The sequence below is a fragment of the Periplaneta americana genome, chromosome 13, assembly GCF_040183065.1.
Source record: "Periplaneta americana isolate PAMFEO1 chromosome 13, P.americana_PAMFEO1_priV1, whole genome shotgun sequence".
NCBI lineage: Eukaryota > Metazoa > Arthropoda > Insecta > Blattodea > Blattidae > Periplaneta > Periplaneta americana.
This window is the reverse complement of record NC_091129.1, coordinates 134,892,766-134,919,772: the sequence shown is the minus strand read 5'-3', so window position 1 is coordinate 134,919,772 and position 27,007 is coordinate 134,892,766. Positions and strand designations below refer to the sequence as shown.

General features: G+C 35.9%; 1 long non-coding RNA gene across 1 annotated transcript; it reads right to left on the bottom strand.

Annotated features, from left to right (window-relative positions):
* Positions 1-12,817: 12,817 nt before the first annotated feature.
* Positions 12,818-22,043, bottom strand: LOC138711616 (uncharacterized). Its single transcript, XR_011335413.1, has 4 exons — positions 21,849-22,043; positions 21,535-21,602; positions 17,750-17,887; positions 12,818-13,176 (listed from the first exon to the last, which is right to left on the bottom strand). It is a non-coding gene; the product is annotated as an uncharacterized lncRNA (long non-coding RNA).
* Positions 22,044-27,007: the final 4,964 nt, after the last annotated feature.

Sequence of the window (27,007 nt, the reverse complement as noted above, 5' to 3'; positions counted from 1 at the left end):
TGCGCACCCACATTAACCAAATACGACCTTCAAATTTAAGTCGTAGGGATCTAATTTCGACGGCTATGGAATGCAAGTTGTATTTATCGTCAATGGTTTGTAAGGCAGATTGAGAGTCGCTATGAATACATGAGTCAATCCCGTTGGCACCATTTCACTGCTTGCAAGATTTTTTGACATACGCGGTTGATGTTCAACATCGTCATTATACTATTACTTTCAGAATTCATACGGCCTACTTGTGCTGTCGCAGAATTCTGTTAATTTAAAGGCACGCTTCTCCTCCGTTAACTTATCGGGAAAAGGACAAAAAATAATTTCCTCATTCCCATTGGCACTAATACTTTAAAGTGGATCCTATTATACAGCGACATCATTTTATTTTTACTTGCATTTTTATTGTACCTGCATTTCTGAATGTACTTCACTCTCACCCCTTCACTAATGTCCTTGCTCCCGTCAGACACACAAACTTTCGGCCGCTGTTGCATTCGAAGTCTTCAAGCAGTGAAGTAAACACTGCAGTGTATAGTGTGTTTCATAAATATGATTGCGTTTTCTATAGAAGAAAGAACCTATATTAATAATATCGTACCAAAAATTATATTCAAAAAACGATAAATTCAATTTCAGAGAATATGCTTCGAAATGTTTTTAATAATATGCGTACTGAATTGAAGCCTGCATTGTAATGAACGGCAACCATTTTCAGCAACTTGTTTAAAAATTCAGATTAACTTATTTTGAATTGAGGTGGCTAGAAGCAAAGGAATGCTAGTGACATTTGTAATAACATGAGTTAAGTGCATCCAGTGTAAGCAAAAGTATCTAAAATTTTGTTGGCAAAGGGATATTTTAATCGCATCACACATTAAAATTTAAATAAAAATTTCACCGATTTTACGAAAGCTTAAATATTTAAACCCCATTTTCTGAAAAGTAACTTAAGTGCACTTACAGCCCTTTACTTATGACCCCCTCAATTTAAATGCACTCTCTATATTGTATGTTAACATCAGTAATTAATATGCTAAATAAAGTAGACATTACATAACGAACATAGCCGCCTGAAAAGTTGAGTTTTTAAAAAAAAAATGTTACTACTCTACTGTATTTTGATAAATTCCGTAAAAGTTATGATCAAACTGAAAATCGTAATATCGTATTTCCCTACAACATAAATGGATACACTACTTTTCTCTCCTCCTATACCTAGTAAAATGATTTGTTTACATATTGCACTAGTAACATCAAACTCCTCTAATGGAAGGGGGCAACAGTGTTTCCGAGTATAGCCAGGTTAATGTTAAAAATGTTGGTAAAATAAAGTGATGTCCCTGTACTTTCACCATTTATAGCGCATAAAATTGCTACCATTCACATGATGGATATGTTCTCCGCTGCTAATATGGGCTATATAGCCCGGGGCGTCAAATTTTGGGAACTAGCATTTTTTTATAGACATGTCAGGTATTTAATACACGTGCGCATATAACAGGCGTTAATTTGTATATACCCAAATAGTGGGTAATTAAATAACACGTAGCAGAGAGTGCGGTTGTCTGATTGTACGAGTACCTGTGAAGACGATTGTCATACGTGCGTCGCAAAACGCTTGTGCAGTGTTGCCAACCAAGGAACAAAAAAATGCCCCTGCAATATATCATGGTAAAAATGTCCCTAAAATTCAGAGAAACCCCCTAAATATTTTAATTTGTACTTAGAGAAACGCAACATAAGAAATTATTAGCAAATGTGATTATACATACAGAATTGAGTCATAGAAAATATTCACACATCATTCACACTGACATGCAATAGATTAGAATACTCGCAGTACAATCCTGTATGTCCTTGCACTGCAACACGATTTCTTGAGAATTTGATTTTTAAATATATTTGTGTTTGCATTAGTTGCACACTGTGTTCAAATATGGTATTCAATGTAAAAAGGAAAATGTTTTTAAAATATTCAAAGTTCTGGGAGATAAATCCATTGTTGAAAGGTAAGTCAATATTTTGTATCGACTTATGATACAGAGTTGATATTTATGCGTGGTAGTACAAAAATAATTATTTAATTTATTACGTGCAAGGATTTTTAATTATTAAAACAAGATATTTATTCCAAAGCTACATATCCTTGAAATTGCTTTATAAATAAATCGATAGGCCTGAAAATAGTAATATAAAAACATATATTAAGTTAAATTAATGATTTAATTTCTTCGGATTGCTCACAATTTGTCATCGCAATACAAAGTGGTTGGTTTCTTATCCATCGGGACAACAATGTGTTGCAATTTGCAAGTATTGCCACGTTAACCGTGATAACTCTACACAGTGTGCGAATTAACGGGGGGATGAAGAGGATTTCTCCCCCTGTTGGAAAAGTATTCCCCTCTCATAAATTCATATTAACATCCTGCCATAACTTCTATATTCCCCTCACAAATATAATTGTTTTAATATGAATATACTTTATAAAGTATAAAGTAACAAACAGAAAATAATATTTCTGTATTATCATCACCAGCAAGCTGACAACAATCAATAACTTAGGAATTACACATCTTATTTTAAACTGCTCATGGAGTTACTGTTATTATTATTATTATTATTATTATTATTATTATAATTATTATTATTATTATAAGAACCGATGCGATTAGTAAATAAATTCAAATACTTAGGCATTACACTGCATCCAACCGCAAAGTCTTTCAGCGCACACATACAGGAGAGAGCATCAGCAGCCATAAGAGTAATCTGTAATATCAAGGACATTGCAAGACTAAAGCTAGAGACAGCCATGCAACTATTCGAGACAGTGATCACCCCAATCGCTAGCTATGGGCTAGAACTAGTATGGGAGAAGCTTACGGCGAGCGATCTGGAGAGGCTGGAGAAAGTAAAAACCAGATTCATGAAGAGGGCACTAGGTGCAAGCAAATATACACCGAGTAGAATGGTCTATATGTTGGCCAGAGAAACACCATTCCTGGAGGACCTGCGAATCAGGATGATGCTGCCAGCAACGGAACCATACAAGGATGTCGCAGAGAGAAGAAAACAGAAGGAAAGAGAAATAGAAAAAGAATTCTTAGCAACAGACGCCATGACGAACAGGGAGTGGACCAGCAGCAACCAACCACAAAGACATGCTATTATAGGTTTGACCACGCACGGTTTCCACCATAAATTGTGCAAGACAGTGAAGTTTCACCAACCGAGTGACTCGTGTGAGTGCAAGTTATGTGAACAAAAGTGCGGCAGATATCACTTCAAATAGTGTAGAAAATGGACGGGGTCGTTGAATGACTTGATAAAACAATAATGTGTAATATCAATGCTCTTATTATTATTATTATTATTATTATTATTATTATTATTATTATCATCAAGATGTAAAACAAGCAATTCAGTGCGACCAAGCGTTGAGTCGTATCGAATGAGGATAATAATAATAATGTTACGGAATCTTAATTCGCACCTTGACTCTACATAATTCGTTTAAAGCAAATTTACGCAAAATGACTGTATACGAAGTAATGAATAAATGTACAATGAAAAAGCATGTCCGTTTCACATGATGCCATTCCTTTGTTTCAGAAAAGTGTAATAACCTTACCTTGTTTTATTATAATACACGCGTCATACCCATGTACCTCATCACAGTGCACTTTGTATTTGTTATATTCCTCCTTCTTACCAAAACATCCAGGGTCTAATTGCTTTTCACATTGGTAACACATTATATTTATTCCTGAAATAGAAATACCAATTTTATGTTTATGTTCAGCTCTTCGTTCAGAGCTAAAAATAAGTGAAAACATTCTCAATGAAATGTTCTCTAATGTTCTCATTCCAACTTTGTACTCTTGGAAGGAGTGCAGGAACTATGATGATGGAATGACTGAGATTCAGCGAGAAAAAACTTACTTACTTACTGGCTTTTAAGGAACCCGGAGGTTCATTGCCGCCCTCACACAAACCCGCCATTGGTCCCTATCCTGAGCAAGATTAATCCATTATCCATCATCATATCCCACCTCCCTCAAATCCATTTTAACATTATCTTCCCATCTACGTCTCGGCCTCCCTAAAGGTATTTTTCCCTCCGGCCTCCCAACTAACACTCTATATGCATTTCTGGATTCGCCCAAACATGCTGCATGTCCTGCCCATCTCAAACGTCTGGATTTAATGTTCCTAATTACGTCAGGTGAAGAATACAATGCGTGCAGTTCTGTGTTGTGTAACTTTCTCCATTCTCCTGTAACTTCATCCCGCTTAGCCCAAATATCTTCCTAAGCACCTTATTCTCAAACACCCTTAACCTATGTTCCTCTCTCAAAGCGAGAGTCCAAGTTTCACAACCATACAGAACAACCGGTAATATAACTGTTTTATAAATTCTAACTTTCACAGATTTTTCGACAGCAGACTGGATGATAAAAGCTTCTCAACCGAATAATAATAGGCATTTCCCATATTTATTCTGTGCTTAATTTCCTCCCGAGTATCATTTATATTTGTTACTGTTGCTCCCAGATATTTGAACTTCTCCACCTCTTCAAAAGATAAATTTCCAATTTTTATATTTTCATTTCGTACAATATTCTGGTCACGAGACATAATCATATACTTTGTCTTTTCGGGATTTACTTCCAACCCTATCGCTTTACTTGCTTCAACTAGAATTTCCGCGTTTTCCCTAATCGTTTGTGGATTTTCTTCTAACATATTCACGTCATCCGCATAGACAAGCAGCTGATGTAACCCGTTCAATTCCAAACCCTGTCTATTATCCTGAACTTTCCTAATGGCATACTCTAGAGCAAAGTTAAAAAGTAAAGGTGATAGTGCATCTCCTTGCTTTAGCCCACAGTGAATTGGAAACGCATCTGACAGAAACTGACCTATACGAACTCTGCTGTACGTTTCACTGAGACACATTTTAATTAATCGAACTAGTTTCTTGGGAATACCAAATGCAATAAGAATATCATATAAAACTTCTCTCTTAACCGAGTCATATGCCTTTTTGAGAAGAAACTTACTATTGTTTTAAAACGTGCAGTAGGTTTTATCTTGCTTTAGATGCGGTGAAACCTGAAATATTTTAGGGGTCCATTCAGAGGAGGAGACAAGTTACCTATCCTGATAATATGTAGGATATTTCCTTATTTGCCTGGAATGTGAAGCAATAACATTTTGAGACTAAATTCTATGGTAACATATTGTTCCAATGGTATAATTCATTTTGCAAAATTTGGGATTTATGGACACAGATGGGAGAGCATTCCAATGTATGTAAATATCTTAATTGAGGCGTCTAGTTGCAAAATCAGATACATCACTGAAACATTACGTGTTACATGTGCAAAGTCACTCATGTAGTCGCAATGCGAAAGGACAGGGAACCTTTCAATTTGCAGATTCAGAATTCACGGCGTCTCTTCTGACTGTCTTCAACTACCTTGTCATCGAACAACAGACGATAGAGTCTTCTCGGCTCATCTTGCACTGCGAAATGACACAGTTCATTTCAATGTGCAGATTTACACCAGCCATTTCTTCCTCGTCCCGTCCAGTGATCACTTTGACCACATTTCCGTCCCCCTCGCGTATGTGGTACCTAAGAGGTTACGTTCATTTTCGGTTTTCCCCCTTCAAAATTTTCTAGAACTCCTTCAGTGGAGCAGCGTAATCCGGAGTGAGACTAGTGGCCAACAGGCTTAGAGCTCACATATTTAGTTTCTTACAGCCCCGAACCCCTTGTAAGGACGCGTTTTGCGTACCTTTTTAATTTGTCCTCCCAATTCTCCTCTTTCAATTCAATTCAAACATAACTTTTCAGTATGAAAGCAAATATTTGCGAGAAACTATGGATTTGCAACCAATACTATCCTTTCATCACACAAATCCATGTGGTGTATCTGGCTTTGGAGCATAACAGTCAGCGTATTCCGAATCTCACCGGTCCGGTGGCATCAATGACGTCACGTTGCAGCGAAATAAGGAACAAAACTGCTGGAAGAATCGATGACTGTCATGGCGACTGTACGAGTTGTTGTCTGTGCTACTCTAGCAAAATTTTGCGAAATTTTCGTACTCCCATCTCGTTCAAAGAAAAGATAGCATAAACAATTTATTTCTTGAACCGGTAGTAATAACTGGTCCGTTGACATGTTCGCTCATAAGCCATTAACATATTGTTTTTACGTTGTGCTCATTACAAACAATACAGCAGAACTAAAGCAGAACACACCGCCATGACACAACAGTGCACGATGTTATTCGTCTGCTATTTCCCGCTCTATACAAGAACTAATCAGATTCACTGATGGCGGCTGATGGAGACTGCCACCACCTCTGCAAGTTGATGGCACCGGTGCGACACCGGTGGAGCATCAATGACGTCATCGGTGGAATTCGGAACACCGTGATGCCATCGGATTGCTCACCGGTGAGATTCGGAATACTCTCAGTGCTATAGGAGTTGTAGAATCATATGAAGATATGAAATATAACATTAATTCATTTTCGGAAAAAAAAAAAGTGAAATGTCTGATTTTGCAACTACACGCCTCAATTGTAGCTTATCTTTTTATCTGACTAGGTTGTTCGATGTAAACTTTTAGTCACTGTTTTTTTTTAGTAAAAGTAACTTATAGCTTATGTTATTCCCTTAAATTGAATATCTCCTCATAATTACTTGATGCATTTCTCTCTGCCTATTATCCTCATTTCACTTTAAGATTAGAGACATAGCACACCTAACATCTGTAAAATAGCTTTCTATATATTGCTTTCGATCTGTTTTCAAAGTTATGAAATAAAATGGAAATTTAATTTTATGATAGAATTTAATTCCATTACTGAAGTGGAAACGCCCACACGGCTGAATTATTAGCTCCATTGATTAATGATAAGAGACGTTGTTTCAAATTTCACAGTTTTGATGTAATTTATGTTTAATAATTGTTGAGAAAATTTGTAACTCGTAAATGTTATTGATTTTTCAGAAGACTCAATGAAAATAGTTTCAAAATATTAGAAAGGTGTGAAAGATGACGTGATTGTCGTTTTTATTCATTCCATGGAAATGGATTCGCCGCAGATGATACGATTGACATAATATCTTTATCAATAAAAAGCAAGATATCCTGACTGTCATCTTTGTTTCACAAGAGTGGATTCGCGGCAGAAGATACGATTGACATAATATCTTTATCAATAAGAAGCAAGATATCCTGACTGTCATCTTTGTTTCACAAGAGTGGATTCGCGGCAGAAGATACGATTGACATAATATCTTTATCAATAAGAAGCAAGATATCCTGACTGTCATCTTTGTTTCACAAGAGTGGATTCGCCGCAGAAGATACGATTGACATAATATCTTTATCAATAAAAAGCAAGATATCCTGACTGTCATCTTTGTTTCACAAGAGTGGATTCGCGGCAGAAGATACGATTGACATAATATCTTTATCAATAAGAAGCAAGATATCCTGACTGTCATCTTTGTTTCACAAGAGTGGATTCGCGGCAGAAGATGCGATGATAGTACGCTAATGGTGCTTTTGTAATGAGAAGTAAGATATTAAGCCTGCGGGTTCTGCTTTCGAATGTTAAATGTTATCTTTTATTTAACGACGCTCGCAACTGTAGAGGTTATATCAGCGTCGCCGGATGTGCCGGAATTTTGTCCCGCAGGAGTTCTTTTACATGCCAGTAAATCTACTGACATGAGCCTGTCGCATTTAAGCACACTTAAATGCCATCGACCTGGCCCGGGATCGAACCCGCAACCATGGGCATAAAAGGCCAGCGCTATACCAACTTGCCAACCAGGTCGACTCTGCTTTCGAAGATATGCGTGAGATCTGGAATGAATATCAATACACAATAGAAAAATAACTAGTACAGCCCATAATATGAATAAAAAAGAAAAAAAAAAAGAATAAAGTCTTAAAATTATTTTTACGTGGCACATTTTTAAATAGGCTACTGCATATGTTCGTAAACACACGAAATTTGCGAATATTGAAAGTAAAATTTAACTATTTTTCTCTCTCTGTTGTACTGTAAACAGTATACAATTCTATAATCTACTATAATTTTAATAAACTTTTGAATAGACTCCCTTACCTTATTAAAAATAAAACTTGTTAAAAGAAAAATAATTGAAGTTTACCTGCTGACAATCCGAATATGTATAGCAGAAGTGTTGTGGATAAGAAAATCATTATTTAGACAACTGTAGAACAGTTTTGGTACCTGTGGACTGAGAGAATAAGTTTTTTTTTTTTTTTTGCAGGTTATAACACATACCGTAGATTAATTAAATGATACATGTACTTTTTTGATGTCGTAGTTATGAAGGTGAAATGTGAGAATGAGGTGGTCATCATCGTAGCGTCTTCGTGCAATTCATCTCCCTCGAAACTGTTGCTTCAAGCAGTTGAATAAAAAAATGTAAAAATAGCTTACCATTTCCCACTTTGTAAGACTGTAGTTCGACGTTATACAGCATGTGTAACTCCTCAGATCCTTAAATCCTCTCTGTCGATTACATGGTATGATAAATCTTTCAATTCCAGTGGGGAATATGTTGAAAAATAGGCCAACAATTCTTGTATCAGTTCCAATAAAGTTTTTCAATGAAATTGTGTTTTCTTTCTGTAAACTTAATTCTTTTTACGGTCCACGTAGGTGCGCTCGAGTGGCCAAAATTTGTACAAGTACATTTGACATTATTAACATGATGAAAGAAAAAAATTAAATTTTTATCTGCCCCCCCCCCCATGAGAATGTTTGCTTGTCAGGAACAAAGGAGTATAACTGAGAAGATTATACCTGAGTCAAACACGCGCAGAAGGGAAGACTCCGCCTCCGCCAGCCGCTACAAAGATGATCATGTAATCATTGTCTACTACACATAACCATATTTGTCTCAAGTCTTATCAAACACGTGCAGAGAGGAAGGAATTTACTCCCTTCCGACAGTTTCTATAGAGGAGATGATATCATAGTCTACTGCGCATACCGATGTTTGGCTCATGTTTTACCTTCCCAGATGTAGAACATTCTGTATATAGGAAAAGACTTTTGAGTTTATCTAGTATCATAATATATTACTTTATGAAATTGTAAATGTAACTGTTGTGAAAAAAAAAATCAGAAACTTCTACAGTAACTGCCAGCCTTGACCTGTCACGCAGGCGGTTCGGGTTCGAATCCCGGTGAGACTTGGTATTTTTTTTATTGAGAAATTCATTTTGACATTTGTAGTAGGAAATGTCGCAGTTGTGGTTTTCCTCGGAGTTCTCTTATTTTTCATCTCCATTTCATTGTTATATTCATAAGTGTTTCTCTGATCACCGGTCGACGACGTACGGGGGAAACAGACCCAAAATTATGCGTGGTTGACTCCATGCACTTGGATATACAGCGAAATTTAGCTCAGTGTAGCGGTGCTTGTGGGTGAATATGCGCCTAGCTGCAGAATAGTGGGTCTAGACCTCGGCCAAAACTCGCACTTCTTCCTTTTTGCCGACTGGCCTTCACAGAGGAGATTGTCATCATAATCTACTGCGCATTTCAATATTTAGCTCAGGTTTTACCTTCCCAGCTGTACAGTAGACCAGGGATGTCGAACAGCGCTCTCAAACTGTGAAACGATTAATACTGTTTCCTACCGTAGCTGAGTTGAAACGGCAGTCAGTCAGCTCGCTGTAGCAGTGTTCTGTACGCAGTGTGTTTATAAACTTTGGCGGCTGGTATGGATATGGAACGACGTTCAATAGTGAGCGAACAGATAAATATTTATTTATCTTAAAGGACGGAAAAACACAAAGCTTAATATGTAGAAAAGAACTTGCATACATTGGCCATCATAATATTAAAAGGCATTTTAATTCTACACGTCATGCTGAAGCTTATGGACCAGAAAAGTTATCCGGTTTCACTCGTGAAAAGGCTGTAGAAGAATTAAAATCAAGATTGAATTCAGAAAACCTTCCATCATCATCGAGTGTTAGTAGAATAAGCTTGGTTCGTGCTAGCTACAAAATTTGTGAAATTATTGCAACGGCTTCAAGGCTATTTACTAAAAGAGAATTTGTGAAAGGCTGTCTCATAGCTGTTGCAAAAGGGATATGTCCGGAATACGTTAATAATTTTAAATCTACATTTTTGTCTCGTAATATTTTTGCAGAGCGCGTATCATAAATGGGAGATAACTTGGAGGAGAGGAACAACTGATAGCAAGAATGAAAACTAACACTTATTACTCACTACAGCTCTTGATGAAAGTACCGACCGGAAAGATACGGCACAGCTAGCTACAGTGTATTCATAAGGAGTGTCGATTCAGATTTCAATGTTCATGGAGATCTTGTAGATGTCATTTCATTAAAGGATCGAACTCGAGAAGGAGATATTTTTGAATCTGTAACAAAAACTATTAACAAATTTCAAGTCATGCTAAAAGTAATTAATTTTATACATAAAAACAATTCACGTTTCTGAATTTGAAGTTTTACTGCTACAACACATACACACAAAGTTGATATTTTAAACATGATATTAACAACATTATTATAATGATTCATTTCCGTCACTAACGAACAACATTCATGGAATGGCCCAGTAGATAAAACATTACTATTATTATTATTATTATTATTATTATCATCATCATCATTATCATCATTATCATCATCATAATTTATCCTCAAGTAGGCCACATTCTTTTTCATCAGCGTTTATCAAGTAAATATCAAAACTGAGTTCCTAATCGATTGGTAAGATGTATAAAAGTTATCAAAGTACCAGCCGCCGCAGTTTCGCTTTTGTTTACTATCATTCGGCCGGACTGCCTGCTACCTGTGTTCAACCGTTGCACGGTAAGGGAGGAGTGAAGGCTCTGCAGTTCACAGCTCGAGAGCGCTGTTCGACAGCCCTGCAGTAGACCATAGAATGGTCTGAGTACTGCACTGAGTTGTCGGTATACCATGCATAAAGGAAATCGGTGTAAAATGTATAACACCAAAGTTCATTATCTTATTTGGTTGCTCTGCAAATTATTTCTTTCGTATATTTTTTGTATACTATTAATAAGAGGAATGGAAGAATGTTATTGCTAACACCAGAAGAAAGTGAAATACTCGTATTTACGGAGCTTGTAGAGCTTATTCTGAGATATTGTAATAAATATGTTGTCTTGACAACGACTTTTTAACCAGAGACTTGTGTCGCTTAAAGACAATGTCGAGATGATATAATTAAATTTTGAAACAGCCATTCATGAAAGTAGATTTCTTTAAGGGTGAAGTGTTGAAAATTGACTACCGCACGGCAGCATACAATAGTAATATGCGTTACAAGAGCGATATGTTGAAGTTTTCGTGTTCGAGGAAAAGTTTGAAAAAGCGAAAAGTAGTTGAGCTTTTTTAATTTCCGAGAATTGAAAGAAAACATACCGCTCGTGTATCGTACATTATTTTGTGCGAAGATCGTTTATTACATACCTGAAAGAGGAATTTCTAATTAGTTGCAATGAAATCTCCATCTTGGTTTCTGTTCAATGACGGCAAATTTTCAAAACAAAAATATCTATCTTCAACATTGTTGCTTTAAAATGTTTTCTGTGTTTACTATACTCCAGCAGGCCGTGATATACGTTTGTCTTCCCCCCCCCCCCCAGTCTATAAATGCGAACTTAAAGCAAACCGTAAGGTTATGTAATGATTTATTTTTCATTTTAATATTTTAACATATTGCAGTAATAACATCGGCATCTGGAATCTTGTTGATTTTTTCACGGCTTCCTTAATCGAATGCAGTAACTTTAGTGGAGTTGTAGAGTTTACTTAATTTTTGAAAATATTTAAAAACAATAATTAACAGTGCAATTTAGGTGAAATTGCAGTGGTAAGTTTCCAATTTATAATTATTACTATATTGAACGTCTCTAAAAATAATATGTTAAAAGCCTAAAGCAGTAAAATCAATATGTCACTTAAGCGGTAAGAAGAGGGAAATTGTTATGTGTGTTAGGTTGGGAATACTGAATGTGGAATTTTAGACTTGCCGCGGATTGGTTTTGTGCGGAAACCAAGGAAATACGCACGATCTCGCACAAAATAATTATTTTAATGCTAGTGCGAAAATTACTCATTTTTTAGCACTGAATTTCCATTGTTTGTGCCGATTGTCAATTTTTTCCACCAGATGTCACACACATGGCAGGAATCGTAATTGTTGATGTTATGCAATGTCATTTTTAACATTTATATCGTAAATAACTGCTTTATTTCGGAATATGTATGATAAGGACTTTCTTATGTTAAATTTTAACGTACCTTGTTAACATGTTTCGACCTATTTTGGGTCATCTTCAGAACTGGTCGTTGTTGCTCTTGGCGCCTCTTGTTTCCTGTGAGGGACCGTTCGTATTGTATTGTCACCCTTACAGGAAACAAGAGGCGCCAAGACCAACATCGACCAGTTCTGAAGATGACCCAAAATAGGTCGAACATGTTAACAAGGTACGTTAAAATTTAATACAAGAAAGTCCTTATCATACATATTCCGAAGTGATACAGTGTTAAAAGTTGTGTAATCAAGATGTATAACTGCTTTATGTTTTAGATAATGTCTTCACATAAATGTATATAATGAATTAAGTAGTATATGCTTCTCGACACTGACGACACCTATGAATCACGCTGGTAGAGTCAGGGCGAATAACAGCAAGAGCCTTGATTTTGCAAAAAAAAAGAAATTATAATAAGATCTTTAATGTGTATTATTTTCATCAAAACTACATGCATTTGAAAACACAATACGTTAACAAAATCGTGATTTTAAAATCTCTTGACAAGTGACCTATTTTACTTTCCTGCAGTACCATGATTTCAGGTTCGTATGGTGTTGGCTTCGTTGTTGTCGTTGGTGTTTCTGTTGTTATGTTACCATTAACAGCTTTGTCATGAAGTAGAACCATATCATCTTGCACTGTGTTGCAGAAATCAAAGTAGCAGTAATAGCAGAGCATTTTTTCTATATTTAATTGTTCGTATATGTCTTCCTTGCACGCATGTTCTAGGTATTCAATTTCTGCACATGACCTTGTTCTGTGGGTAACATTGTCCGCGAACTCTGAAATACATACAATAAAACCTCGTTAATACGCCCCCGCTTATAACGCTATCCCGTTCATTAAGCTCTTTTCATACGGTGTATGTATGTATGTATTTATTCACACTTCAATGGGTATACACCCGGTGGCAGTGGTAACTAATTACACTCAATAAAGACAATAATAAACTTATTAATTAAAATACAATTAATAATACTACTAATAATTAATACTGACAATAATTTATAATAATAACAACAGGGAATATCCTAAATTAAATGAAACGATCACTTAAAATAACATTTGAAATAAATCTAATTTGTATCTTAAAACTAAGATCGAACTAAAACCCACGAGTATGATATGTTCATATCTGCACAAGTACCTTTCAATATTACACTCATTTCGCTGTCAACTCACTCACTGCACTGGAACTACGACACATTTCACTGATTCTATCCTGATTTCACTAACACTTCAAAAACATTTCACTGTTCAAATACTTTGCACTGCCACTATAAACTATAAAGCTTCACTGACAGGAACACGTTTCACTTACACTACACACTTCACTGACACATCATAATTCTTCACTGATACAACACTTCAATAACAACATATCATTTACATCCTTTAAATACTGTGTATAATTACCGTCTATTAGTAAAGTCCTTAAGTCTATTTTTAAATACATTTTTGGTTGTTGGTAAAGCCTTTAGTAAGTCTGCAGGTAAAGCATTCCAGTCCCTGATAGTACGATTGAGAAAACTTTCCAGTGTCCGTCCTCTGTCTTCTTTCCCTCAATTTATATGACTGGTCGTTCCTTGTAGAGTAATTTGGCGGCTGCAACCTATTTTTTATTTCTCTCCAGGCAGCTCATCTCTATATGTTTTGAACAATGCGCATAATCGAACTCGCGTTCTCCTGTCCGTGAGTGTGTCCCATTTTAATGGTGAATTTTTCCGACAACACTTGAGAGCCCGTTTTTTGAATCTTTTCCAGTGTCTTAATATGTTCTAATCTGTAAGGATTCCAACATGTAGCACCATATTCCATTCTGTGGACATATCATATATAATCCTGCATAATTTTACCTTCTTTGTAACGCTTCCAAATCCCGCTTGTAGCGCTTTCTTCGGATCGAAAAAGAGTAAAAAAATCCGAATAATTGCGTAACATATGTTTCAAAAGCATGCTGAAGCAATATGTTACTGTGGCAGTACTGAGCTCTATGTATAAGTGAAAAATTAGGCTTAAACTAGTGTTGCTCCTAGCGGTGTATCAAGTGAAGTTATCTGTAGTTACTTGAACCGTATAGAAAACGTTGCCATTCTTAATATCAGTACACACACGGCAAACAACAATTTTTTTCGTATGAAATGAGTTCGTATTTACATTTTGCACTACAACTAATGCAAATATAATATGTTTCCTATGAAGTGTTGTCTGAATTCTTTTTCCCATTTCATGAATCATTTCTCGTCTATAATGCTGTCCCGCTTATAACGCTTTAAGGCCACAGTCCCTGGATAAGCGTATTAACGGGGTTATACTGTATTTCGAAAATAAGAATTATGGACCTTGAATTGAATCGAATTTCAGGAGGGGGCACTACTACTCAGCACTGCATATTCATGTTTCGAGCAATCAATTCTACTCTTTCCTAGACCAGCCCCCTCCGTGCGTCGCCAGCCGGCGTTCAGGGAATGCTTATGACGGTATTTATCACCAAATTTAAATTCATAATAAAATTCAATTTTCTCATATATAAACTGTTCTACAAACGATTTTTAATATGGTCAAGGACCCCCTGATTACGTGGTGTTTATTATTATTATTATTATTATTATTAATAATATTATTATGCTTTAATAAAGAATAGTCATTTCAAAATATCACACATTTTTTAAGATAACGGTTTTTTGTAACTTCTAAAAATTAACTCAACTGGACACGTGGGGTTCTACAATTTACAATTCAAATATGACGGCACTAATTTTTGAGTCTATATTGACCCTGGTTTTAATAGAGGTTAGACGGCTTACGTTTGATGACAATACATCTAATAGCAAGGAGCGAAGAAGTGGACATTTTCTACATCAAGAGGGCTATAATAAGATAGAGGGGTTCAATCCACTATTTTTTCCTGTTAATCGCTTTTAACTCTAAGCAGCCTGCACTGAGAGCGCTAACATCGTTTCTTACCAACATTTCGCCACTGAATTTAGTCTCTTGGAAATGGAGAATTAACTTGCGTACTCTTGGTTTAAGTTTTTAGTCCTGGAAGGAAGACATTTTGAATTTTTTGAATTATAGTTGCAGAATTCTTGTTTATGTCTGTTACATTGCAATGGCTGCACATATTAAATGCGAGTATCCCGATTGCGGTAATAGGAGGAGTAGTGACCCCACAAAATATTTGTTCAAAATGCCGGGAGTTAGTGGAAGGTGAGTTTTCATTTATAATATATTGCAATGTTATCACATAAAACTAATTTGATATACTGGTAGATTTTCCTAGCCACGTGCATCATTATAAATTATATGTTACCGGAAACAGTTAACAGTTAATTGTAATACAGATCTTTGTATGTATTTGTACGAAATAAAATATTGTTACGGTACTAAATAAATCTGATGCATTCTAACACAACGGAATTGGTTGATCATGTTTAGGCCTAAATCATTTCAAATTTTGCAGCCGATTTCCTACCCCTACTTTCTGAGATATCACGTTCTGAAAACGCTGATGGTATTGGCTCAAGTTAAAAAAATGTAAGAAAAAAAGTAAAAAATTGCAATAGGGGTGGTTACATTTCAAACATTGACGTAAATATGAATATAACGGTTAGGTGCAGAGAAGTCGTTTGAAATTCCCGCTATTTTTATGCATGTGGCGCTCTTCTCGTACCTGCGAGAAGCTCCTTGACAGATTTCACTTGATCCGGCGTATGAGCTCCTCTCTCCTATTAAAACCCTCTTGTTCTACATCGAACAATAAATGAGCCGTTCAGAGCAGAAGTGGTGTAAGTCAAGAATGGGTAATGAGGGTTGAAGTAAACATTCTGTAAAATACAGCACAAAGTAGCAATTAATATTAAATTTATTTAAATTATTAGTAGTCAGTGGATAGCAAGAACGACATAACTTATTAATTGCTACTTTGCGCTGTATTTCACAGAATTTTTAATTTAAACCTCATTGTCCAATTTTGACTTACACCACTTTTGCTCTGAACAGCTCAAATGTATCTTCATTATCTTAAAAACAAGACGTTATGATAAAATATTTGAAGTCGCACCAAAGAGTAACTTTTCAATCACGAGGACCTTATTGGATTACTGACCGTGGATTATTGGATGACGTAATTATGCAGTTACATATATCTGAGTAAAAAATGCACTTCGTCAGTCCAAAATGCTTTAACAAGCAAGCCACTGTGATTTATTTGAAAGAAACGGTGTGGATTCATAGACACAAATTTTGTCTGAAATAGTCCAATACATCTCAAACAGTTCTTATAGTAATTCAGTATTTCAATTGTGCTTGAGTGATACTTTTAAAAATTGTGTTGTCTTTTGAGTAATATTCATTAATAATTATTACCTACAAATTCAAGTATGGATTAGTTTAATAGTTTTGAATGTGGACGATATGAATCCAAAAGTCGTGGAGAAAGACAAACGAACAGCTAATTATGTTGAAAACGACTTTACTTCAGTTTTTAATTTTCATGACATGGTTATAGCGGAAGATGAAACAGAAGGCCTTATGGCCTTAATCCTGTCAGATTAAATAAATAAATAGATAAATGAATGAATAGATAGGTAGGTTGATAGGTAGATAGGTAGGTAGGTAGACAGACAGACAGACAGACAGAGATAGATAGATAGATAGATAGATAGATAGATAGATAGATAGATAGATAGATAGATAGATAGATAGATAGATAGATAGATAGATAGATAGATAGATAGATAGATAGATAGATAGATAGATAGATAGATAGATAGATAGATAGATAGATAGATAGATAGATAGATAGATAGATAGATAGATAGATAGATAGATAGATAGATAGATAGATAGATAGATAGATAGATAGATAGATAGATAGATAGATAGATAGATAGATAGATAGATAGATAGATAGATAGATAGATAGATAGATAGATAGATAGATAAAGTTAAGTAAGTAAATTAAGTAAGTAATTTAAGTAAGTAAGTAAATAAGTAAATAAATAAACAATAGCGATGGTATTTGGGTAAAGGGAGATAATTTATAAAAATGAGTTTTGAGTTAACTTAAAATTAAACTTCGGACCCTTATTGCAAATAATTTCCTACATAAATAAAACACATCAAATGCTAGTATTCTTTTGATTTTTGCACATCCACTTGTAGAACATAACTCGTGTATGCCCCTGATAAACAAAACTCCATTTGCACAAAAAATGACTTAACTCCCTTTACCCGAACACCATCGAATTATTTTGTACATGATGTAGTAAGAAAATAAAGGTAACTAAGCACTTAGTGGACACTCCACGAATTTAAACTAGTTACAGTAAAGTGAGTTGACATGTTATCTACCTTGAATTATAATGGTGCATACGTCAGCAGGACGAAAATGCCGTTCCTCGCAATTCACCTTGTACTCCTCATATTCATTTGCAACGTCAAAGCAATTTTCATTGTCGCTGGTGCATTCGTAACAATATTCCAGACATTCTGAAAGAGCGAAAAGGTGATAACGAATATTGTAAAGGTCGGTCTTGACTGCAGTTTGAATGGTGATTGACAAGGGATATTAGTTAATTGCCTTTCGTAAATTATAATCAAAGGGATAGAGTTTCAGCTATTAAAAGAAGAAGGCTGTAACAAGACGGGACTCCAGCTCCCTTTCATATCAATGTGAGGAATTTTCTCGATCGCACACTCAATCAGAGATGGATAGGTCGAAGAGGAAGTGCTGCGGAGTTTCCGCCTCGATCTCCGGATTTAACCCCTCAGACGTCTACCTATGGGGAGCTCTAAAAGACATAGTGTACGCCACAAAACCAACACTGGAGGAACTGAGAGTTCAGATTGAACATGCCTGTAATGACATTTCATTAGCAGCAATCCAGTTGGTATGTCGCTCTGTTGTACGTCGTTATTGGGAGTTTACTGTGGCGGAAGGAGCCATTTTGAACATGTACGGACTTAAGGAATACAAAACAGCAAAAATCGTATTTCTGTCTCATCTCGTTGCTGAGAAATAGTGTTTCAAAATATGTATACATCAATCTGGAACACTCTGTATAATTGCTAATATAAATACAATTAAAACAATTGCAAAAATGCAGAAAGAGGGGAATAAAAGAGTAGAAGTAGAAAGGCAAGGTCGCAATAGGCACAAAAAGTACTAATGTAGTACAGAGACATCATTTTATTTTTACTTCAATTTTTATTGTATGTGAGTTTTTGAATTTACTTCATTGCCACTCCCTCTATTAGTAAACTTCCAACCGTCCTACACACAGAACCGAGGCCGCGTATGCACTACTGACTTAGTGAGTATAGTACGTTCCAGAAATATGTTAGCGTTTTCCAGTGACGAAAGAGCTTTCAATATTGAATCATATTTTCGCACAGGTACTGTCGTCCGTTTACCTACGTCGCATCCCGGTTTCCCCCACCTGCTCGTTGCCCACCCTCTTTGAAGTCTAGTGGCTGGGCTGTCTTAGCTCTTTTCTGAGAACATTAATTTCTGTTAGGAATTGGACGTCTACGTAATATTATAAAACTGTTTAAAATAACTTAAATAAAAGGGCCTCGTTAAGTAATTAACTGTCACGTGATTCCCCTCCCCCTTTCTACGACCTTGCGACAAAACCACTTGAACGGACAGTAGATAGCATTTCTGAGCAATTTTATCTTTTCGGAACGGGCAGAAGTGAAGATTAAATTTACAGTATGTAACGTATTCTTTTATAGAGTAGGTATAGAATTATTTCAACATGAGATATTCGTACGAAGGCCGAAACTGGTAATTGGAATTAGGTACAATAGTCTATAGTGCGATAATATGCACAAAAGAATTAAAGCCTGTATCAAAATGAACGGCCACTATTTTAAAAAATGTGTATAAATATCCATATTATGATTATTTTTCAATTTAACTTCATTCTCTATATTGTACGCTAATATGCTGTAACAGTAAAATATACACTGCATAATTAATACGTCCGAATGGATAGCTCAGTTCGTGAGTAAAAACACTAAGTGTTAATACAGTACTGTATTTTGATTAAACAAAAACATCATGAAAATTATCAAACTGAAAATTGCGATATTTCCTAGTTGACATAAATGGATGAACTACTTTTCTTCCCTCCTATACCTAGTAAGGTGATTTGTATTTTACGCCAGTATCATCGAACTCCAGTCTTGGAAGGGGGTTCAAGCGGTGTTTCCGGTTCTAGACCTTTAATCCAAAGATATAGCCAGGTTAATATTAAAAATGTTAGTAAAAATAAAATGATGTTCCTGTATATTGATGAGCATATTAAAAGTGGAAATGGCTCCAGATACTAAACGTACATAATGTGTTCAATAGATCTTATGGCAGAATAGTATACAACAATAATTTAATTATCAATATAATAAGAAAAATCGAGATTTATTTGTAGTCGCTCATATATTTAGGATAATATGAATACAGATATTAAAGATTCAGTACTCGATAATGTAGAGTTCATATGACATGAAATAATTTACCTTCAAGATTATGCTTATCATTTATCGCCACTTTTTTTTAAAGGAAATTAGGCTCATCTCATTTGCTCACGAATGTCTCAACAATCCTTGAAAATAGAAATCAGGAACTTCATGCCTTGTGCAGCTTTTTGGTTCAATAATCATATATTGTACTATAGTCTGTCTCCTCTTAGTTGGAACAAATGTAAACATTAATCACGTGCCAGTTACTGCAAGACACTCTACTCAAAGGAAGTAGAGCAATCATAGTATATCATTTCTCATTAGAGTCTCGTATGTACAGATCTGGTTATTGACTGATGGATACAATTTGTTTTGTTTACATTAGGACCCATTCTAAGAGTGGACGAAGTATAATGTAACACCCTGAAATAATACTCTTAGAAAGATGTGTTATATACAGGGACATCATTTTATTTTTACTAACATTTTTAATATTAACTTGTCTATACCTCTGGATCAACGCCGTTTGCTATCCCCTTCCACGACTGGAGTTCGATGATACTGACGTAATATATAGACAAATCACTTTACTAGGTATAGGAGGGAAGAACAGTAGTTCATCCATTTATGTAAACTAGGAAATATTGCGCTTTTGAGTTTGATAATTTTCATTAGGTTTTTGTTTAATCAAAATACAGTACAGTATTAACAATGAGTGTTTTTACTCACGAACTGAGCTGTCCATGTGGACGTATTCATTATGCAGTGTATATTATACTGTCTACAACACATTAGCGTACAATATAGAGAATGAAGTTAAATTGAAAAATAATCATAATATGGATATTAAACACATTTCGATACAGGCTTCAGTTCTAATGTGCATATTATCGCACTATAAACTATTGTACTTAATTCCAATTACCAGTTCTTCGTACTAGTAACTCATGTTGAAATAATTCTGTACCTACTCTATAAAAGAGTACCTTACGTACTGTAAATTCAATCTTCTGCCCGAAAAGATAAAATTACTCAGACATGCTATCTACTGTCCGTCCAAGTGGTTATGTCGTAGGGTCGTAGAAAGGAGGGAAATCACGTGACAGTTAATTAGTTAACGAGGCCCTTTTATTTAAGTTATTTTAAACAGTTGTATAATATTACGTAGACGTCCAATTCCTTTAGAACAGAAATTAATGTTCTCAGAAAAGAGCTAAGACAGCCCAGCCACTAGCTGGCGAATAAAAGCTGGTTGGGGAAACCGGGATACGACGTAGGCAATTGGACGACAGTACCTGTGCGAAAATGATTCAATATTGAATGCTCTTTCGTCACTGGAAAATGCGAACATATTTTTGGAACGTACTGTGACTACTATGACTGTATATGCGGTCTTGGAGCTGTGTGGAAGACGGTTGAAGGGGTGGGAGTGAAGTACATTAAAAAACTCAGATACAATAAAAATTTACGTAAAAATAAAATGATGTCCCTGTATAATGTAGGCCTGCATATGGGCATCGTTACTGAGAAGAAAATGTATTTATTAAGTTATTGCCAATGGACAAAGAAACATAGCGACACTTAATCTTATTTTAATAGTAGGATTAATTGGTACTTTGGAAAGCATGTTACTCCAAACAGTCAAATAGAAATATCAGTGTTTATTTTATTACCTGTTAGTAAAGAAATCGAAGAAAGCATTAGACAAATAAGACAGATGTTCATTGGAACCTCCAAGCTTCTAAAAACAAAGGAAAGTTAACACTTAAGACTCTTATATCTTAGGTTAGATGACTAAACCATTTTAAATATATGATATAATTAAATACATATATAAATATAATGAATATTAAAAAAAAATGTGGCACGTAAATAATAAAGCAGAAGGAATTTCATAAAAGAATTCTATATGAAACTGGAAGTAGGCCTATTGGTTGTTTACGACTAGAGACGTTGTAAGTTCATTGCCAAGATGTAACATAAATACCTTCAAATGTTGATATATGAGCGATTTATATCATATCAAAATTTTATGTCGTATCTTGTTATAATTTAGATTTATTATGACAATAATTATATTTCACCACACTGCTGTTTTATATTATATTCACACGATCGTTGAAATTATTTGGTTGTCTTCTTTGGCTGAATAAAGCAATTATTCTGATGTTGAGTTTTGAAAACTGCCGAATTCGTTGCTTTCTTTGTCTAACAATATGGATTCCGATGGTCTATGCACTTCAAAACATGTCCCCATGTGTTGCAAATCTTTGCCGCTAGGAACGTGGTTTGAAGACAAAGTCCCTCCCTGTGTGCATGTTATTAGTAAAAGTCGAGGAATTAAGGCTGGTTCACAATAAACCTGAAACGAGAACCAGAATGAAAACGAGAAGCAGAGGACGTGAATATGAAAATTTTTTATTCACAATAAACCGAGAACGTAGACGACTATGCATATCGATATGTATGTCAATAACGATATGTAAAGTCGATATTACCCATTCTGATGTTATTTGTGTATAATTGACCAATGGCGTTCTCTTATGAGTACAAGGCAGCCAACATAAACACAGGTTAACCAACTTCGAAATTTAAACTGAAACATTTCATTAGGTATGCCCATGTATCTTTATTATCACAACCTATTTTAAGTCTACCATAACGTAAAATAATTAGAGAAGAAACATTTGTAATAGAACAAAAATGAACACAAATGAACACAACAGTAGTTATTGAATTGAAGCGTGAATACGTAGTGTGTAATACAACCAATACAGTAATAAAATATGATTCGCTTCCGATCGGTGATCAAAGATGCAGCTATTGAAAGCCGCCACGTATTCTCCATTTTCTCATCTTTATACGAGGCGCGCCGCTTATCGTAAATGTGAGGATTTCAATATTAGAATCTCATCAAATAAAACTTGCTCCATGATGCACAGCACAGAACAAAATAATGCATAGGTTATGTCACGGTCTTCTTTCTACAAAATATACCACGACAAAATAGCTTTTAGATGGCAATAGAATGAATCTAGTGGGCTGTGATCGGAAACGTGAACGCCAAAGTTGAAACTTGGCCAACTCTCCGTTCCTGATCTCGGGCTCCGGCAACCTTTTCGTTAATTGTGAATATTCACATTTAAAAGTATACATTTTAACAATTTTACCGTTTTCGTTTTCGTTCCGATTCCCGTTTCCGGTTTATTGTGAACCAGCCTTTAGCTGTAGCAAATGTGGACGTTATAAAAATGTTAACTAAATATACTGCATGAAATAAAATAAAAATATAAAGTTTATCTTTTACTCGAATTGCAAGAAACCAAAGAGTATAGAATGTCAGATACATTTAATCTTTGTTTTTCAACGCACAATGAACACATGAATCCAGCTAGCTACATGAAAATAATTTGTGACAGATCAGAGCCATCTACATAGAGGTGGCTCTGGACAGAGGCCTTGAAATGAAGAATATAAAAAAGAAGAGTCGATACATCCGTGAGAACCATCCTGATTTACTGAAACCAAAAACTATTACATTATATTGCTGTTGTCAATAATGATATATATTTACATTTTTGTCTTAATGGACAAGTTTTGACTCAGTTCATGGTGTTATTACCAGAGTAGGCTATGGTTCTTGTGGGATCGAATGCCTCTGCTTCAGAAAAATACTGAAGGCGAAGATTTCTGGCTACATATGTTTGACTATACATATGAGACTTCCAAACAAATTTAAGTGAAACTTTTATATTCTCCCACACCATACACGGGAGTAATACTTAAATCATTGAAAATATTTTCATCTGACATAATTTCTTACACAAATTGACAGTAACAAATCGACTAAACTTTTATTACCAAATATGGAGTAACTATTTTTCAAACAACATACTTTTTTATAGCCTCCACTGTGGTCTAGTGGCCAGAGCATTAGACTGGGATATGATGACAGAGACTGGACTAATCTTGCTTAGGATAGGGACCGATGCCGGGCTTATGTGAGGGCTGCAATGGACCTCCGGTTTCCTTGAAAGCTATTTGTAAATAAGTAGGGCTGAGTAAGTAATCAATATACAGTTCGTAATAATAAATTTTACCCGAAAGTTTGTTTATTCCATAATTCTTAACATGGGCTTTGTTGAAATGTCGTTTAATATTGAAATGATGGGTAGAAATAAATTAGATGGGACAAAGTAAACAAATAATTCTTTCGGTCCAACAACAAAATAATCATATTCCCATTACCTTTGGAAGTGGCATTTCTTCACGGGTTTAGATTTTACCATGTTCCAGTTCTCTTCAAACTGCAGTACGCATATTGTGTACCTGCCGCCGCTAGGATAAATGTTGATATATGCGAGCGCAACTAGAACGCCATGACCACACTGGTAGAAAAGGTGGCTGGGATGGAGGGGGTACGAAGACAGTCGCTCTAAGGAGCTACAGTTCTGTAGGTCTGCTAGTCGGTGATTTATGAAATGGAGGGGGAAGGAACTAGATACCCTACCCTATTATATCCTGGCCTAGTTGCCTTATAAGTGGCGCATTCTTGTTATCACTTGTGAGGTTCAGTCCTGTCTTCGAAGAGTTGAATAAACAACAATAGTTAAATTATAAAATGTATCATAATGTAATCCATACCTGCGCAAACAGCGCTCAACGAGCGCGCGCGCTCCTTCGGAGCGGAAGAGCCGTGTTTACCGCTCGCCGAAATGGAGAGGAAGATACGTCAGAATGACATAGACTTGCTATAGGTAGAGGAGAGGGAAACGACCGCTCAGTTATCTAGTGGAGTGCAGTGTGTAGGCTTATTCTCAGTAACTGTTTCACGTTGCTTACCTACTGCTACAGTACAGTATGGAGGAATCTAAAAGACGGAACATAACATTTAACATTTAACGATTTACAGCTCGAACTTATTGATCTTCAATGTGACCTAAGGGCTAAAGATCGTTTGAATAATACTACTAGCCTGGTTGAGTTTTACAAGACTGAACATTAGCAATAATATCCACGACTACACAGGCTGGCTGTGAAAATGATTGCTATGTTTGGCTCAACATTTATATTTGTGAGCAACTGTTTTCTACAATCAACTTTAATAAAGACAGACATCGAACATCTGAAGCTGATGTTTCATTACGATAAGTAGGCTACTGTTCCTTTCAGCTGCTAACAGCATAAAACCTCGTTTTGATGTACTGATAAATAAAAATATAACAAAATGATATTGTACATTTAAGTAGCTATAGAATTTCTATTATTTCTGTAAAATAAATATTTCTTTATTTATTAATAATAGTCCACGGCATGGCGCGTCCTCAGGTTGCGGATAGAGGAGACTGCCTCCAGATATGGAGGGTAGCTGCGAATATATTGAATAAGCAGTCATGGACAGCCGATAAGGGATGGTCCTCCAGTTTGGGGGTTGGGCGAAGGGCTAACAACCCATCACCGTAAAAAAACAGCTTGTTACGAAACCTAACAGTAAGCCTCGGAATGGGACTGATTCTCCGACACGACCATAGCAAAGGAATCCAGACGTTTGAGATGGGCTTGACATGTAGCACGTATGGGCGAATCCAGAAATGCATATAGAGTGTTAGTTGGGAGGCCAGAGGGAAAAAGACCTTTGGGGAAGCTGAGACGTAGATGGGAAGATAATATTAAAATGGATTTGAGGGAGGTGGGATATGATGGTAGAGACTGGATTAATCTTGTCCAGGATAGGGACCAATGGCGAGCTTATGTGAGGGCGGCAATGAACCTCCGGGTTCCTTAAAAGCCAGTAAGTAAGTAAGTAAGTAATAGTCCGAGATAGTTTTGCAAACACTGAACGGGAATTCATTTCATAAACAGTCGTAACACTTGTACTTCCTTTTGTATATATTCTGTACGAGATCACCCCTTCTTCCAGTCCACCCTTACATAGAGCGCAGCTAATATCTGCATGCCGCTCCTCATGAGCTGTGAGCCGGCTCGGAGAGCGCAAACCTTGTGCAGGCCTGTAATCACTGGTAAAATTTATTAGTTTCGAAGACTAGATTACCAACAAAGTGATCGACCGTTAAATTGTGACGGTTGGAGAGAAAACGCAAATTCGGAGTTTACCCATCTGTTCCTTTAAACGTCGTGACCGCGACGAACGTAATCCGGAGATTCACGAATTGCTTCCGTTGACCAGTAACGGCCGGTGATCGAAATTCTCGTTGAGGCCAGAAGCAACTACATAGTTTAAGTGCCCCCGATAGGAAATGTTCATTCATGATATTAATTATTATAGTTATATTATTAATAGCATTATTGCTGTATTATTATTATTATTATTATTAATGAAAAATAATAATGTCACTCACCAAATAAGTTATGCTGTGAGTTTGTTTCAGTGATTGTTTGAGTGTGATGAAGCAACACATATTATGCTCAGCTGAAGAAGTATGTGTTGAAATTCGACTTTCTTCTTTTTTAAATTTTTTTTTCCTTTGACAGCAACAAACAAGACCAACAGAAAAGTTTATTTTGCACCACATTGCCACTTAACCATTTATGTTACCTATAGATGCAATAGAAACTCGCGTTTAAGATTATCTGTCAGAAAAATTGTCAGCCATGTTGTAGGTATCTCAGTAGGCTCTCTCTTTATTTAAAACTTCCTTTCTTTCAATACTATTTCTTCTCGAAAGAGGACCTCTAACAATGAATTAACTATATCATCATTATTTCTCGCATCTATTTCTGTTTATATTTTCACGAAACACATAACAACACTGAACCACACTCACTACTGTACTACGAAGTACAATAGTACAACACCCTCGCTTAAGTCATGAACTGAGACATAAGGAGAGAGAACAGTGTGGGTCTCTGCCTGCCAAAGAGTGGGAATTTTTGTTATTTATGGCCTATTTAGGAAGACAAGTCACAACCGCTATTCCCACCCTTTTACCCAAGACCGGTTCATGGATGGGAGGAGTGAAAGCTGACCAGGCCACGAGGCCAGACGAATTGTGCCTCAGCTACAGCTTTTCAAGCCCAACCTCAAAACCCGTGAAAGCATACGAAATTTAGAAGCCAGACCCGGCACGAGCGATCCTGGCCTCAGGAACAAATTTTACTGCAAAACAGATCTATATAAACTACAAA